This window comes from Psammomys obesus, unplaced genomic scaffold (genome assembly GCF_907164565.1).
Source record: "Psammomys obesus unplaced genomic scaffold, mPsaObe1.curated_primary_1811, whole genome shotgun sequence".
Taxonomy (NCBI): domain Eukaryota; kingdom Metazoa; phylum Chordata; class Mammalia; order Rodentia; family Muridae; genus Psammomys; species Psammomys obesus.
Window position 1 is genome coordinate 7,261,895 of NW_026585797.1, and position 16,553 is coordinate 7,278,447.

Genomic DNA, 16,553 nt, shown 5'->3' on the forward strand with positions numbered 1-16,553 from the left:
TGTGTGTGTGTGTGTGTGTGTGTGTGTGTGTGTGTGTGTGTGTGTGTGTATGGTCTCTCATAATGGTTAAAATTTGTATTTCCCTAATTATCAATGTGGTCCACCATCTTAATGTTTTTGTTTAAAGATTTATCTATTATTTATACAGTTTGTTGCCTGCATGTACAACTACAGGCTAGAAGAGGGCACCAGATCTCACTATAGATGGTTGTGAGCCACCATGTGGTTGCTGGGAACTGAACTCAGGAACTCTGGAAGAGCTCTTAACCTCTGAGCCTTCTCTCCAGCCACATCTTTAATGTTTAATAACTATTTTTTTGTTCTCCTGTGTTAACTGATCAAGTCTTCTGTTCTGCTTCGTACACACACACATACATGCTTTTATTTACATGTGTTTGTGTTTGAGTATAGTGTTGCAGAGGCCAGAGGAGGGTTTCCAATACTTGGAACTGAAGTCAACAGACAGTTGTGAGTCAACTGATATACGTGCTGGGAACCACATGTAAGTCTACTTTCCACCAACAATTCATTTCTTATTTCATCTATAATGCTAGAACTATTTTCTGATGTTGAGTGATTATTAATATTTAATATTGATTTGTATTTCAGTAAAGCAGTGGAGACTCCCTAACCAGATACATACCCAAATAACCACACAGAGACTAGGATTTATTTAGTTAACCTAGACCATGATGCTGCACAATGGTTACTCCATCCTAAACCTCCAAGCTAGGATAGCTTCCTCCCATTCAGATTCCCACATTATACTTGGTTTTTAATCATATCCTAGGTCTGGTTCACTTCTGCCGATGCTTCTCAGTCCTCTCTTCATAGCTTCATCTCCCACTTCCTCTCCTTTATCCTCCCCTCACTGGACCAGGATGTCCTACCCTATTCTCTGTATTGTTCAGTATTGGCTAGTTGGCTTTTATTGGCAATACAGAGAACAAATGGTGACACGTTTACACAAACTTGAGACAGGAGATGTTTAGAATAAATATCACAGTGCAATGTCTGGATGGAAAGCAGATAGTGGGGTAGAGAAATCAGCAATTGAATGAACAAGGGTAAACTATACACAGTCCACAAGGACATTATACCAACGTGATATGTTTCTGCATACGTATGATAGTTTTATTTTAAATCTTCTGTAATGCTTTCTTTGTCTATCTCTGTACATGAACCAGAAAAATGATCTGTGGCTTTATTTTGAATCATGATTTTGTTATTATGGAAATTGTTTTGTAAATTTTTCTTCTTCATAATGATCTCAAGTTTTCTTGTCCTCCCATTGACATGTTAAAATTGGTTTGTTAGACTCCATGAGAAACTCAGGATTTTTATTTGAAATGATAGTCTATGGTAGATTACACTGTTCATTCACTTATTTGTTCCAGAACCCCTGTCCCAGTTAGGTTTCTGTTGCTGTGATAAAACACTAACCGAGGGACTGGAGGAATGGGTTGGTGGCTTAGGGCACTTGCCGCTCCTGCGGAGGACCTGCATTCGGTTCCCAGCACCCTCATGGCGGCTCACAACCACAAACCCCAGATCCAGGAGACCCAATGCCCTCTTCTGAACTTCAAGGGCCCCAGCACACATGGTTTTTATGCATATATGCAGGTAAAACATTCGTACACAAAAAATGAATAAATATATCTTTAAAATTAAATAAAAAGAAGGTTATATAAGCAGAATCATCAGAAAAAGGCTTTTAACTCTCCTTCTTACCTGAAGTGTATGTTCTTAAGATTCACCAAAATTTTGTGTATCAATCACTCATTCTTGGGGGGCTGGAGAGATGGCTCAGAGGTTAAGAGCACCAGCTGCCCTTTCAAAGGTCTTGAGTTCAATTCCCAGCACCCCACATAGTGGCTCATAACCATCTCTGATGAGATCTGATGCCCTCTTCTGGCCTGCAGGCACACATGTAGGCAAAATAAATAATCAATCTTTAAAAACAGAAAAAAGGGAGTTCATTCTTTTTCTTAATAGTTATGATATAGAGCCAGGCATAGGGGCACACACCTTTAAGCCCAGCACTCAGGGAGGCAGAGGCAGATGGATCTCTGTGAGTTCAAGGCCAACCTGGTCTACAAAGTGAGTCCAGGACAGCCAAGGCTACACAGAGTAACCCTGTCTCTAAAAACCAAAAACCAAAAACCAACCAACCAACCAAAAAAACAAACAAACAAAAAAACCCACCAACAACAATACTTATGATGTGGATAAGCTACAGCTTGTTATTTTGCTATTCACCTGCTGAAAATCCTTTAAGTTTATACTTTTGGGTTGCTATGAATAAAGCTACTATAAACATTTATATACATATTTTTCTTTGAGTTACATTTATGTATGTATGTGTGTGTCAGGGGAACAGTTGGGATGTAGGAGGCACAGCTTAAAGAAAGCACTGGAGAAACTAAACTTGTTAAAGTCTATTTAAAACATGAACCTTTTTTCTTTTAAGGATTTATTTATTTATTATTTATACAGCATTCTGCCTGCGCACCAGCAGAGGGCATCAGATCTCACTGTAGATGGCTGCGAGCCACCATGTGATTGCCGGGAAGTGGACCTTTGGAAGAGCAGCCAGTGCTCTTAACCCCTGAGCCATCTCTCCAGCCCAAAACTGTTTTCTTCAAAGGAAGGAAATGACTGATGCATGGTCGCCCTGAAGGCTGGTTAGTGTTGTTTGACCACCGGTGATCTTTTTGCTCTTCCATGGAGCCAGCTTTCCTGAATCTCCCCCAAATCCTGGGTATTGTTTAGTCCCTAATCCTGACCTTTGTCTCTCAGTGAATAGAGGTCATCCATATGAACAAGGTCCCATGTCCTCCTCATTCTCCACCAATAGAATTTATCCTAGGGCGACACTTAGAAAATGACAAGCCTTCCTTTCTGGTCTCTGTGTGGATATTGACAGCGCCTGCAGAAAATGTCCCTCACACCTCTGTTCCTTTGGATACTTTCTGAAGACTCCCTACAGAGATCGTTTTGACTGAGATTGGTAAGCCTGTCTTCTTGATCCATTTGCATACCATAAACCCTGTCTCCTTGTTTATTTGTATGGATAATCCTGACCCCTTTATCAGTATTTAGCGACCCAGCCCCTTGTTTGTCAGCCTGTAGTAACCCGCCCCCTTGATCAGCTGTGTGAGATAGCCCACCTCCCGCTCAGCTCTGTATAAAGCACATGCTGAGCTTCTGGGATGCTGTGGTTTCTCTTTTATAGCTTCCTACCCACCTGGTTCCAGCTTTTCCGTATGTCCAGCTGTTAGCTGTCTTTTCTTTATTCCTTTGAAGCTTGTCCCAATCAGGTCTCTCCCTGGAGTCACGAGGCATGTGGCATCTAACTATTTAGCCCAGGCTGAACTTGAATTTACAATACTCCACCTAGGGAGCTAGGGAGTGTTGAAATTACAGCCATACACCACCATGCAGTTATTTTTATGTGCTGAGGGCGAGTATAAAGTAAGTATCCATTTCTCATAGGAAAGTACTCCCAAGCCATGTGTGTCTGCTGGCACAGGTGTGGGAACTATTGGCTTATTTTCTTGTGAAATAAGAAGTTTGGGGAGCTGGAGGAATAGCTCAGTGGTTAAGACGAGTATCACATTTCCAGAGGACCATAGTTAGAGTCCTACCACCCACGTCCGGGCCAATCACAACTTCCCATAGCTCCAGCTCCAGACGCCTAACACCCTCATCTAGCCTCTGCAGACACACACACACACACACACACACACACACACACACACACACACCTATACATAAGTAAAGTAAATAATCTTAAGAGATTGGAGAGATGGCTCAGGGGTTAAGAACACTTGCTGCTCTTGCTGCAGACTCAGGTACAATTCACAGCACTTACCTGGTGGCTCTGGTTCTTACGACTCTGGTTCTAGAAGTCTGGATGTCCTCTGCAGGCACCAGGCATGCACGTAGCACACATACATGTATGCAGGCAAAACACACGTAGACATAAAATAAAAATAAGTGAATATTTTTTAAAAGAAATAAAGGAAAAACTTTGGGCGTTCTCTGCTATCACTGATTTTGCATTCCCTGCACAGACATGGAACAGAATCCAACAGTGGTGAGTCAGTATCAAAGTGTGAGGACCAGATTCTGCACAGGCACCCACGGCAGTCACAGTTCTAAGTCACCACCCAGGTCACCTGGCAGCAGCTGAAAGCATAAACAATGTCTGCAAAGGAAAAAATGTGCAGTAAAAAAATTCAAGGAAGGCTGTGTCCAAATGGAATTTCCACAGGTCCTAGAAATGTCTACAACCACTATCCCAAACTCTAAGAACAGTTACTAGGGAGGCTGAGACAGGAATGTCCCTGGTTACAAGAAGGCAGAGGCCAGACTAGGTGACATCAAGAGACCCATCTCTAAACAAACAAGTAATCTGGTGACACCATGAGCAGGCATGTCAGTTTGAGAGGAAAGATATTCGGAACCCTGAATTTTAATTTAAATTTTAAAAATTTATTTATGAATGTGTTTGTATGGACAGTGCCTTCAAAGGCCAGAAGCCTCAGATCCCCTAAAGCTGGACTTACAGATGGTTGTCAGTCACCCAACGTGGGTACTGGGGATTGAACTCTGGTCCTCTGGAAGAGTGGCATGTGCTTGTCTCAGCTGCTTTTCTGCTGTGATAAAATATCATGACCAAAAACAACTATAGGGAAGAGTTTATTGTAGTTCATCGTTCCAAAGGGCTAGAGTTCAAAGCATTGAGATGGCGTGTTAGCAGGCAGGCGTGGCAGGATGAGGAAGAAATTTAGAGATCTCATCTCAGTTGCTCACATAAAACAAGAGAGAAAGAGAGAGAGAGAGAGGCGGGGGACAGGGAGTGGGGCAAGGCTCTAACCCCTAAGTGATGTAGTTTTTCCAGCAAGACTGTACCTTCTAAAGGTTTCACAACCTTCTCAAACTGCACCACCAGCGAGGGGCCAGACATTTCTCATTCAAACCACAGAAGTACTCTTAACCACTAAGCCATCCCTCCGGCCACCATAGCAATTTTATAAGTGTTATTGTGAATTAATGTAAATACCCGCTTTTGTGATGGGCCAAAGGCAACTGCAGCTTTTAAATTTGAGCTGTTTCTTTCATTCATAAATGAAAGTATGGCTTCATGTTTGACGGAAACAACTACAATAATGGTGTGCACCTCCAATCGTAGCACTTCCGACCAGAGGCAGGAGGATCACTAGTTCAAGGCCAGCTTAGGCCACCTAACAAACTCTCACCTGGAGAAAAAAGAATAGAACGGCAGAGAAGCTGGAGGGTATGCCTTTCGTCGGCGGAGCGGCCACTCAGCAGAGGAAAGCTCTCTCTTGCCTGCAGTCTGCATTGGGTTACAGTCTTATTCCTGAAGATGGCTTGCTCACCTCTAACTCCATGATTCTCTGCACCTTTGCTCAAAGCAGCAAAGGGAGCCTGGGAGGATGGGTCAGTTAGTGCTTGCCACACAAGTGTGCAAGCTGAGTACAGACCCTCAGAATCCGCATAAAAAGCTGTGCACACACCTGAAAGCCAAGTGTTGGGGGCACAGAGACAGGTAGGTTTCGGGGGCTTCACACCTACACATACAATGTCATCTGCACCTGTGTGTGTATACAAATTCATACACGCAGATGAACATATAACAGACACAGGCATATAACACAACATACACACTAATATATAAGTTAAAATGAAAGGGAAAGGCTGGAGATCTAGCCCAGTTGGTAGAGTACATGCCTGGCTAGCATACATGAAGCCCTGGGTTGATCCCAGTATAAGCCAGTTGTTGGGGGTACATGCTTGCCATCCTCACAAGTGGCAGGCAGAGGCAGGAGGATCAGAAATTCAAAGTCATCTTCAGCGCACAGTGAGTATGAGGCCAGCCCTGGAAGACAGGATATGCTATCTCAAATTAAATAAATAAATAAATAAATAAATAAACAAACAAACAACACAATAGAAGCCTTTTAAAAAAAATTGGTGACTATCACTTGATTAAGAGGGGTGGCCTTGTAGGGATGGCCTTGTAATGATATACGGCAGCTAGAGTGTAGAAAACAAGACTCCAATCCTGTTCATGGTTTTGCTTATTGCGATAAACGGTAGCAAAAATATTTGACAGGAACAATTTAAGAAAGAAGAATTTATTTGGGCCTGTGGTCCAACATGGCGGAGGGAGTATTTGGTAACTTGTTACTTACAACCTACCAGGAAGTGAGAGTTCAAGTTAGGGTGGAGTTGGGGCTGGCCTAGAGCCTTCAAGCTCTGCCCTACTGCCCTGCCTGATAGGTAGGCTCTAAGCCAAAAAACCCCAAGGCTTCACAAACCAGGGCCTCCAGCTGGGACCAAATGCTCCAATCCATAAGCCTGTGGGAAGAGTGACATCAGTCTCCCTTATCTGTCTTGCCTCCAAAGCTGTCCCAGTTCCATCTCCTTCTCTCCATTTCCAATGCTCCATTTCTCTTTGGTCTAGTTCAATGGCTTCTGGGCTATTGTTTCTTTTTCTTTTTCAGACAGAGTCTTTCTGTGTCATCCTTGCTGTCTTAAAACTTGCTATGTAGACCAGGCTGGCCTCCAACTCCTCCTGTGGTTGGTTGTGTAGGGTTCAGCTAGAATAGCAAATCTGTCTGCACAGACTCACCTATTTAAAGTTTAGACTGGACAATCCAAGATTGTCATTCCTAAGTCTGGCCTCTCACATGGCATGGGTGTGGTGATTTGAATGAGAACAGCCCCCATGTTTGATTTGAATGTTTGGTTCCTAGATAGTGGACTGTTTAGGAAGGATTAAAAGGTATGTCCTTGTTGGAGAAGTTGTGTCCTTAAGGATGGACTTTGAGGTTTCAAAATCACTTGCCAGACCCAGTCTTGCTCTCTGCCGACTGCCTGTGATCGGGATGTAAGCTCCAATTAAATGCTCTAGTTTATGAGTTGTCTTGGTCACGGTGTCCCCTTACAATAGAACAGTAACTGAGACTGGCTGGAGCTTGGAGCCTCTTGACTCTTCCGCTCTGGCATGGAATCAGTCAGGGTTCTCTAGACAGCTGTGGGCCAGCTAGTCCCCAATGGCTTTCTGCCAAAGGGAGATCCAGGAATCCAGTTTAATCCACAAGGCTGGTTGTCTCAGACAGTCTTCAGTATATGCTGAAATCCCAAAGAAGTCACCTCTAATGCCAGTAACAGACTGGATTTGCTAGTGAGAGTGAGAGCAAGGAAGCAAAGAGTGAAAGCTTCCTTCTTCCCCGACATAGGCTGCCAGCAGAAGATATAGCCCAGATTAAGAGTCAACCTTCCCACTTCAAATGTTCCAGATTAAAAATGGTTCTTCACACTTCAAATGATTTAATTGAGGGGGAAAAAATCACTTGTTACACACTTTTAATCCTAGCACTTGGAAGGCAGAGGCAGGTAGATCTCTAAGTTCAGGGCCAGCCTAGTCCACCGAACAAGTTTCAGGACAGACATAGCTACCCAGAGAGACCCAGCCTGAAAAAAAAAAAAAAAAAAAAAAAACGAAACAAAAACCCAACCATAAATCCCTCACAGGTGTACCCGTGGAACCCTGCCACTTGGGTTTTAGTTAAATATAATTTTTTGAAAATGATTTTTTAAAAATTTGTGTGCGGTGGTGTTTTGCCTGCATGTATGTTTGTGTGAGATCCCCCAAAGTGCACATAGAGACAACCATGCACGGTTATGTGGGAGCTAAGAATTGAACTTGGATCCTCTGGAAGTGCTCTGCTCCATCCCTCCAGCCCCTGGGTTTTAGTTAATTCTAGATGCAGTAAAGATGACAGCCAAAAATAGTCACCGCAGGCATCTTTTAGGGCCTCTGTCCCTGGGGCTTTCAGGCAGGATAGCACAAAATTTCTTTTCATGGTGGCTCATAGCAGCCGGCTCTTCTGGCTCAGTGTCAGAAGCTACACAATATCTTTGTCAATTCTACCCCATTCTACTAGGGTAAAATTCAAATTCTACTAGGTCCAAATTCAAGAAGAGGACGAAGAAGACAAAATCGCCTTTGCAAAAGAGCAGGTGGGGCGGGATGGATGTTCCCAGCCATCTTTGGAACAATGTATCTAAGGAACTGTTACTAAGCAAGCTATGCTTGTTGCCCCTTTAAAAACTCTGCAGTGCTTCTAGTGGTGCTTAGAATAACAACTAAACTACCTCAGCTGAGGAGACTGAGGTGCCTTGTGCCTGCTGTGCTCTTCTTCAGTCACCGCTTACCCTTTGTTCCCTCTAACACTCAGCCCTGGGCCCTTCTTGCTTTTTCTAACTGCAGCTGAATTGGCTAGCACTCTCCACCCTGATTTTCACTTTGTTCTTTTAAAAGCTTCTCCAAGTGAACTCCAGTGTCATCTTCTCAGGAAGGCCTGCTCAGGCTACCCTATCTTAAATTGGGTCCTTCCTTTATCTCCAGTGAATTTTAACTGCCTCCACCTGCAGGGCTTTGGGATTGCCGCGGCTGGAGGGAACAGAGAACAAAGAAATACAGACCACATACAGAAACACTGGAATCAGGTAGGCAGCTCACTCTGATGGAGACACACCACCAGCAGCAGTAAAATTAAGTATGGACTTTTCTATGTCCATTCTGACTCCCAGAATGTAAAATGAATAAATAAAAATTAAAATAAAAAAATAACTGAAATTTAAAAAGAAAAACCTCTGGCCTTTAAAATTTAGACTACCTAAGGCTTATTGGAGAGATGGCTCAGCAGTTAACAACCCTGGCTGTTGTTCCAGAGGTCTTAGGTTTGATTCCCAGCATATCCAGCATGTATATATGTGTGTGTGTGTGTATATATATATATATATATATATATATACACACACACACACACAGCACATATATATGTGTATATCCTTAGGCACCAGGCATTTGCACAATGCACATACATACATGAAAGGCAAAACAAACACACAAAAAACAAAACAAAAAACTCACACCCATAAAGTAAAGGTAAATAACTATAAAAAATTAGGATTTCAAACTGGGCAGTGATGGCACACACCTTTAATCCCAGCACTCAGCATTCAGGAGGCCTAAGCAGGAGGACCTCTGTGAATTTCAGGCCACCCTGGTCTATAGAGTGAGTCTATAGAACAGAGTTACACAGAGAGACCCTGTCTCAAAACAAACAAAACAGAAAGAAGAAAATAGGATTTCAAGCAAAAGTAGTTTCAGATTTAATCTTTTAGTTTAGCATCTAGAATAATATAGCCATATAAACTGGAAAGGCTACTAACTAACTTGTTTGTTTATGTTCCTAATAAAAGGAATGATAATCATCAACATTTTTTATATACAAGAAGTGTTCTATCTTTGGTTGGTGAGTGTTTGGATGAGAATGGCCCCATAGGCTTATTTGTTTGAATACTCTATATTGCCTAGTAGCTTAATCACAGGTAATGTTAAAAGCAGATTCCAAGAAATATACGATCCTTCAGACTGTTTTTAACCGATTTTAGCCCTAATTTTTAATATACAGAATGAAAGAGGTAATCAACCTTATCACAGTATTTTTCTCTGAAGCAAAAGCAGTACGTTCAGCAAGCGCCTAAGTCTATGGTTTCTGAATTCATCAACCCCGCCAGGTGTCCTTCACATTTCCTCCTGTGGGCTCTCGGCCTTTGTGGTCAGGGGGTGCCAGACACCGAGTCCTAAGAGAGGAACCTGTAAGAGCAATTTTCATTCTTCAAGGGGCAGGGTTTGTAGCACCTTTGAGCTACAAACATTGAGCCGTTTCCTAATTGCATTTCTTTGTGCATTAGTCTTACAATACAGGCCTGCTCTCCTCATACACTCCCCAAAGGGAAGGTCTTGATATCTTACTTTTTCCGTTATGCCATACCATCCTAACTCTTTCAGTGTGAGCTCCTGTATATGGCAGAGGGATCACGCCAGTCTAACTTAACAGAGTCTGCTCCTCATGGGGCACACCAGCTCTTGCTGTCATCCTGTAGGTCACGTGCCCAGGGAAGATCTAGTGGGCACTATTCTATACTCATTAACTGAACCCTTGCCTTCAATTGTCAAGGCCTCAGACTCTGGGTCTGGGCCCAATGTTTCTCTAGACGCGTGTTTTTATCCTTGGGACCAGGTATAAGTGCCTAAGAGTTTCTGGAACCATGAATCTTTAACTTCTTTATTCTTGGTGCAAACAGGGGGCCACACTGGGGATTCTGGTGTAGGGGTAGACAGAGTTATCATGCTATATGGTTCCACAGTGGCAGAGATTTTCCCCCCAAAGATTTATTTTGTTTAGAGAGGCTGCCATTGTATACATCCATACCCTCTACTAAAGCCCATACAAACTTTCCCAAACGGAAATGGCGTAAGGAAACTACCATAACACATAGTGAAAAATCATCAAAGAGGAAAGTAAAAGTGTAAGATGCAAGTTGTTTGTTCTGAATAATGACACGGAGACCTTCATATTTATTAAAAAGTTTTAGGTGCTACTCAGCTATTCCAACACTGGCCTCGCCTACTTCCTGCCACGTGGCCCGATACCTGCCACGTTTAGTCTGGTTCTGGCAACTGCTTCTTCATCTGTGTTTAGAGGTCAGTTCTCTCTCTGGTCCCTATCTAGGACCCTCTCGCTGGGCTGGGAAGTCCCGCCTTATTTTCTCCAGCCCAGCTATTGGCTGTTCAGATTTTTATTTGACCAATCAGAAGGTGATGGAGAACAATGTTTACAACCAAGAAAGGGGATGCCTGGTAATAAGGACAAGGCCAAAGTCCGCCCACCACCGGATCTCTGGGTACAGAAATCAGCATTTGAAAACTGCCTGGGACCAGGAATCCCAGGCACGTAGTTACGACCGACGCTGGCGCCAGGGTCTGCAATCAACTTCAACCACGTGGAGGGGACTTCCCGAGAAGTTGCTAAACCACCCCCTGACTGATTTTATCGATCCCAGGAAGAGCCACGGAATGTGCCACTTATGCAAGAGATAATTTGCTCCCTTTTTCCGCTTGGGAGGGTAGTCGCTCCCTTATTTCAAAAATATAAAAGTATAGCTCCAGCGAGCAATAAACACACCTCGACAAAATTTTGCCTGGTCTTGCTCTTTCTTTCCCGCCCGTTTTTTTCTTGCAGGTAGGGTCCCCCTTTGAGCCCCGGGAATAACTGAGTCCCGCGGGTCGGGGCAGAAAACATAGTGCACAAAAACATCCTCCAACATCAGAGGACGCTGGAGAACTGTGACCTACGGTACAGACATGCTGGAACTTCGTCGAGCAGCGGTGGGCACCACGTGGTCCACTTCCTTTTAGTAAATCCTGTCAATTAAATGGCCTCAGAAAACCAACCAATTTTTGAGCGTTTATCTGGGTTCTACTCCTTCAGGAAGGAACCAGGCGCCAGTTCTTCTTTCCTTTTCAGTAGAGAGGCTGCAGCATGACGTTTAGCTGTGTCCGTTAGATAGTGACTCGGTGCACACAAGGGCTGTCCTGAGTCCCCGGATAGTTCTGCCGTCCATTCCCTGTGTTCCATAGATGAGGTGTTTGACCTCAGTTCTCTTGCCTTTCAAGTGGGGGAGATCGTAATACGCGCTGAATACTTCAGAGTTCACACTGTTGTGGAACAGCGTCTTTATTCATACAAAATTTTAACGGGAAGTAGATAGAGCTCACCCTTCCCAATGCCACAAAAACATATGTAAAAAGTTAAGAGGCTTTCCTAGAGTGGAGAGTCAGTTAAAATAAGAATTTACTAGTCGATTTTATCCCTGAAAATCTGTAGGAAGGCCTAGAGGACAGAGCTTACAAGAAGTTATTTTTTTATTTATTTCCCCAAAATGCTGGAGAATGAACCCAGGGTCGTGTGACTGCTAGCCAAGTGTACCACCACTGAGCTAGCTCCCTGGTGGGGTGTTTTGCTTGAGACAGCATATGGTGTGTAGCCAAGGCCGGCTTGGAACTCAAATCCTCCTGCCTTCCTCTCTGGAGTGTGGGGCATACAGCCACGGATCACGCCACGGATAGCTCAGGTCTACCTCGCTGCCATCTCCGGAGACCTACAATGAGTAGAAACTTTGGTGTTTGTCACTTCATGAAGTTTTTGTGAAAAAAAAAACAAACTGTAGGACTATGTAGAAAGCTCATCATATTTCCTCCCCAGCTCCTCATTCTACATCCCCCTTAACTCCCTCTCCATTTACTGAGCATCTTATCAACCTGCCATAGTTTCTCACAACAGCAAAAACCGTGGGTAGCCCAAAGATTGCTGCAGGGCGTGGCTGCCCCGCCCCGCCCTCTAGCTAGGGGCGGGGCTTCTCTCCCAGAGGCCCTTCACTATATAATCAGACATCTTGGTCCCATCGCCCCTTTTCCCCACCTTTTCTTCCCCCTTCCTCGATGCTCCTAGTAAACCTGCATTTATATAATATAGCTTTGTTTCTCCATAGCTCATTCTGTTTTATTTGGTCAATCTCAGACATTCCTTTTTTTCTTCTTGGTTTTGCGAGACAGGGTTTCTCTGTGTAGGGTTTCCGGCTGAGACCTGGACCTAGATTTGTAAACCAGAGACTGGCCTTGAACTCATGTAGATCTGCCTGCCTCTGCCTCCCAACTGCTGGAACTAAAGACATGTGCCACCATTTATTTTCTCTTAATCTTTATGCTTAAACTCAGTACTCAAGGCTGGGCTCAGGGAGGCATGACTTTGGTCCCAGCACTCAGGAGACAGAGGCAGGACAACCTGCTCTACACTGAGAGTTCCGAGTCAGCCAGTACTACAGTGAGACCTTGTTTCAACAGACACACCAACAAGCAAGCAAACAAACAAACCTCAACAGTAAACAAAACAAAACTGTTGTTGGGTATTCAGAGAAGACTGCTCAGACGTGGGGTTAAGTCACTAGACAGTCTTTTTAGGTATCCGGGACTCCACTGGGTGTTCAGAATAGCAGTGAAGCACTGAGCCTTTCTCACAGTGAGCTTTTAAGCACAAAAGCCATGTCCTGGGTTGACATACTTCAGTTAACAAGAACAACTAGCCAGAAGCAGGACTACAGAAGCCAAAAAGAAAGATTAGTGATGAATGGAGGAAAATAAGAAAGAAAAAAGAAAAAGGAAGAACATGACTGCTCCTAAGTATTACGGAAAGTTTATTGTAGGTAAAAGGGAGGGCATAGCCAGAGGCAGAGACAACTGGGAGATAGCAGAATAGACATGATCCTGAGCCAGGCCATGGGAAAAGGGAGAAATGGGAAAGCCAGATCTAGAGGCCAGGGGGGTAAAAGGTAAAAGATAGAAGGAACAGCATAACCAAAATGGCTGAATTATATAGGGAAGAGCCACTGGAGGAAGGGCAAGCCCAGCCCACACCCTGGACTGGAGTTTAGGGGCAAGGTATGCACAGGTAGGGACTGAAGGATGCTGGGAGAACCTGGCAGCCAGGATCCACTTAGATATGTTACTCAGGTTCTTAGTTACCTGTTTGTTTTGGATTGAGACCCAACAAGAACATTTAGAGACTTTCCTAGAACTACAGACTTTGGCCTTTGCTTGTGCTTGGCAGGTAGAACCGCCTAAGTGCTGAGTTCTACTGCCTGAATGGTACTTCCATTGTGTAGTCAGTTGTGCTAAGGTCACATCTTTACTCTGGGCAGATCTCTGTGAGTCTGAGGCCAAACTGATTTAGATAGCAGGTTAGAGCTGTGTAGAAGAAACTCTGATCCTGACTGCCCCCAGAAAGGATAAAAATAACCCCCAGCTCTCCTTCTTATTGGCTAGTCCTGAAATTCCCCTCTGCTTTAAAGCCATGATCTTGGCTTGGCCTGAGAGGAAGTCCCTAAAAGATTAGAGGAGGTGTTATACTTAATTTTAAAAATGTGTTGGGCTATAAACTTTATTATTAGCCCTATGATTATCACGGCGGTATTATTTAACCTACTATCACAAATGAGACACAGACACCTGTTAGATTTATAATTGCCTTATTTACCTTGGGCTGGGCAGATATTTCACTTACATACAGTCTCAGAAACCTCACCATCCATCTCCCAGCCCCCAACCAACGCCATCTGCCTTAATCCTCCTCAGTTGGACTACCTTCCATCCATAATCCCATGGTACGTGCTTATATTCTCCATCTGAGCCTTTTCACGCCATTACTGGAGTTCTTTCTCGGCCCACGTGGTGTGTTTTCCAGGCTAACCCATCCTGGCATCCTCCTTCTTCCTCTCTGTCCTTCCTGTGATTTCTCATGGGATTCTCCAAAGCCCTGGGACTTTAGCCACGCCCACCCATTCTGCCCTGCCCAGGTATAGGCTGTTTACTTGGTCAATCAAGTATGAATTAGGCAGGTTTACACAGAGGGCCAGTAATTAGTATCAGACCAACCTCCAACACCCTGTCTTGAAAAAAGACAACAACATTGAAACCAAATCTGATCCTCCTGACTGTACTTCCAGATCACACCTGGGGCCAACCATAAGCTGGGTAATTTATGCAGTCCATTAAACCTCAGGCTTCCTGCATGCCCCAGATCAACAGAACAAGTCTGAGGCCACCTCGGGCCCTGGGAAGTCTTCTCAGAGAAAGAGAACGGCAAAGCAACGAAGAAAGTGTGCCTCTTGTGCTATCTCTGCCCCTTTACCTTCTGTAGGAATGCTGTCATTATTTCCTTTTTACCTCATTTTAGATTTACTCATTTATTTAGTGTAGCGCTGAGATTGGTGCCAGGGTTTCCAGTTACTAGGCAAGCACAGCACAGCACCGCGCTATATTTTCTTTTTTTGCTTTGTTTTTTCGAGACAGGGTGTCTGTAGCCTTGGCTGTCCTGGACTCACTGAAAAAGGAAAAGAAAACCTGAGATTGATAATACAGGTTAAGCCGGGCATGGTGTCCTGTGATCCCAGCATTCAGGAAGAGGCAGACGGTTCTCTGAGATTGAGGCCAGCCTGGTTCTGTCTTTGAGGGGGAGGGAGGCATGTGAGTGGTCTGAATCTAAGCTGTTGCTGGCAGCCCTCTTCTGATGTCCTAACGACCTCTTGATGCTTGAAATGGGCCAGCTCGGAGGCCTCCCGAGACTAGCAAGCAAGATGTGGGAGAGCTGCGAATCTTTACAGCTACTCTGGGGAAGCAGCCTGTTTCCTCCCCACAGCTTCCTTCTCCGATACAGAGATTCACAGAGGCCTTGCTGCTGCACACAGGGTCTGCCAGGGCGCTGGAGAGCAGGCCACTGTGAGCCACAAAGCCCGCTCTCTTCTCTATAGGAGGGAAAATCTGAGAAGGGAGTTCTAGGAGCACATGGGAATCTTCTTCTCGGTTACTGTAGACTAACTCCGTGGCGAAGGTGTTCAGATGAGGTTCGAAACAGGCGGCTTCCTGTGGGGAAGAGCGAGGAGAACCTGTTTCAGCGGCTCTGCCTTCCCTGTTCACCCTCCGTCCTCCCCTTGGTTTCACTCTCCCTTTCCCAATGGTTTCTGGTTGTGTTGGACCAATGGCAGGCGTTTCCAAGAGAGTGCACCGAGACAGCGGAGAGGCTCGAGCCCTCCTCTGTTATCTGCCGCCGCCTGACTGAATTTAAGGCCTCGCTTCTTCCAGCTGGAGGCGGTGTGAGCGTCCCACCTGATAATCCTTGTCTCTCCCACATTCTGCCCACACCTCCGCAAAACGTTTCTTCGCCTAAATTACGACTTTTCAGTTTAACATCTCTGTATCGGTCACAGAACCGACCTTGATCACGCAGCCACGCGGAGTTGCACTGCGTCCCCTTCAGGAAGCTAGGGCCTTTCCTGAATAGAGCAGCCACCCACCTAGAAGAAATCGAGGACATGAGTCATGGTTAGTAACCCTAGTAAGCCGGGCCGCGGGCCTCCGGGCTGAGCTGCCTCTCTCCGCCCCACCGGCTGCCGGAGCGCGGGCACCTGCACGATCCGGATCGCCTGGCTGGACCGCTGCGTGCTGCTTGTGTGTTCACTGAAGGAAGTTCGTGCACGTGACTAATTCCTCCCCCCTCTCTCCCTTCTCCCCCTCTCTCCAGAAAGGGTGGGTACACTGTGTCCCGCGCTGAGAAGCCTGCGGAGGAGGAGGGCACCTCCTCATCCCACATCGCTGCCGCTCTAATCGGAGAGCTGCCCCTCGCCTCCCACAAAAGGCACGAGACGTTTACGCGGGACCACAGCAGCGAGGCACAAGCAGTTGGCAAAAAAAACAAAACAAAACAAAACAAAAAAGCCCTGGTGCGTTACCCACCTGAGTCCCCCCCGAGGGCTGCAGAGGAGCTACCTAGCGTAGGATGTTTGTCTGTAACCGCGAGCTGTGTGGTTTCTTTGGGAACATGTGCAGGTTTTGGCGTCTTCCTGTGGGAAGTCCTTAGGGCAGAGAGGCAACTGCTGCGAAGTCCCCTGCCACCGTGCCTTTCCCGGGGCTGGGGACTCCAGGGCCCGAGGCTGCGGGGCGGGGGTGGAGGCCGGGGGCGCTGCGGTCCCGGCGAGGGCTCGCCTCGGGGGCACGCTCACAGCCCCGGGGGGCGGCGGGTGTGTGGGGGGGGGGACCGCGCGCGTGTGTGTGT

The 16,553-nt window shown here is 45.5% G+C and overlaps 1 long non-coding RNA gene across 1 annotated transcript; it reads right to left on the reverse strand.

Annotated features, from left to right (window-relative positions):
- Positions 1–13,380: 13,380 nt before the first annotated feature.
- LOC129670754 (uncharacterized) lies at positions 13,381–16,519 on the reverse strand. The gene is made up of 3 exons (XR_008719251.1): positions 16,235–16,519; positions 15,716–15,795; positions 13,381–15,364 (listed from the first exon to the last, which is right to left on the reverse strand). It is a non-coding gene; the product is annotated as an uncharacterized LOC129670754 (long non-coding RNA).
- Positions 16,520–16,553: the final 34 nt, after the last annotated feature.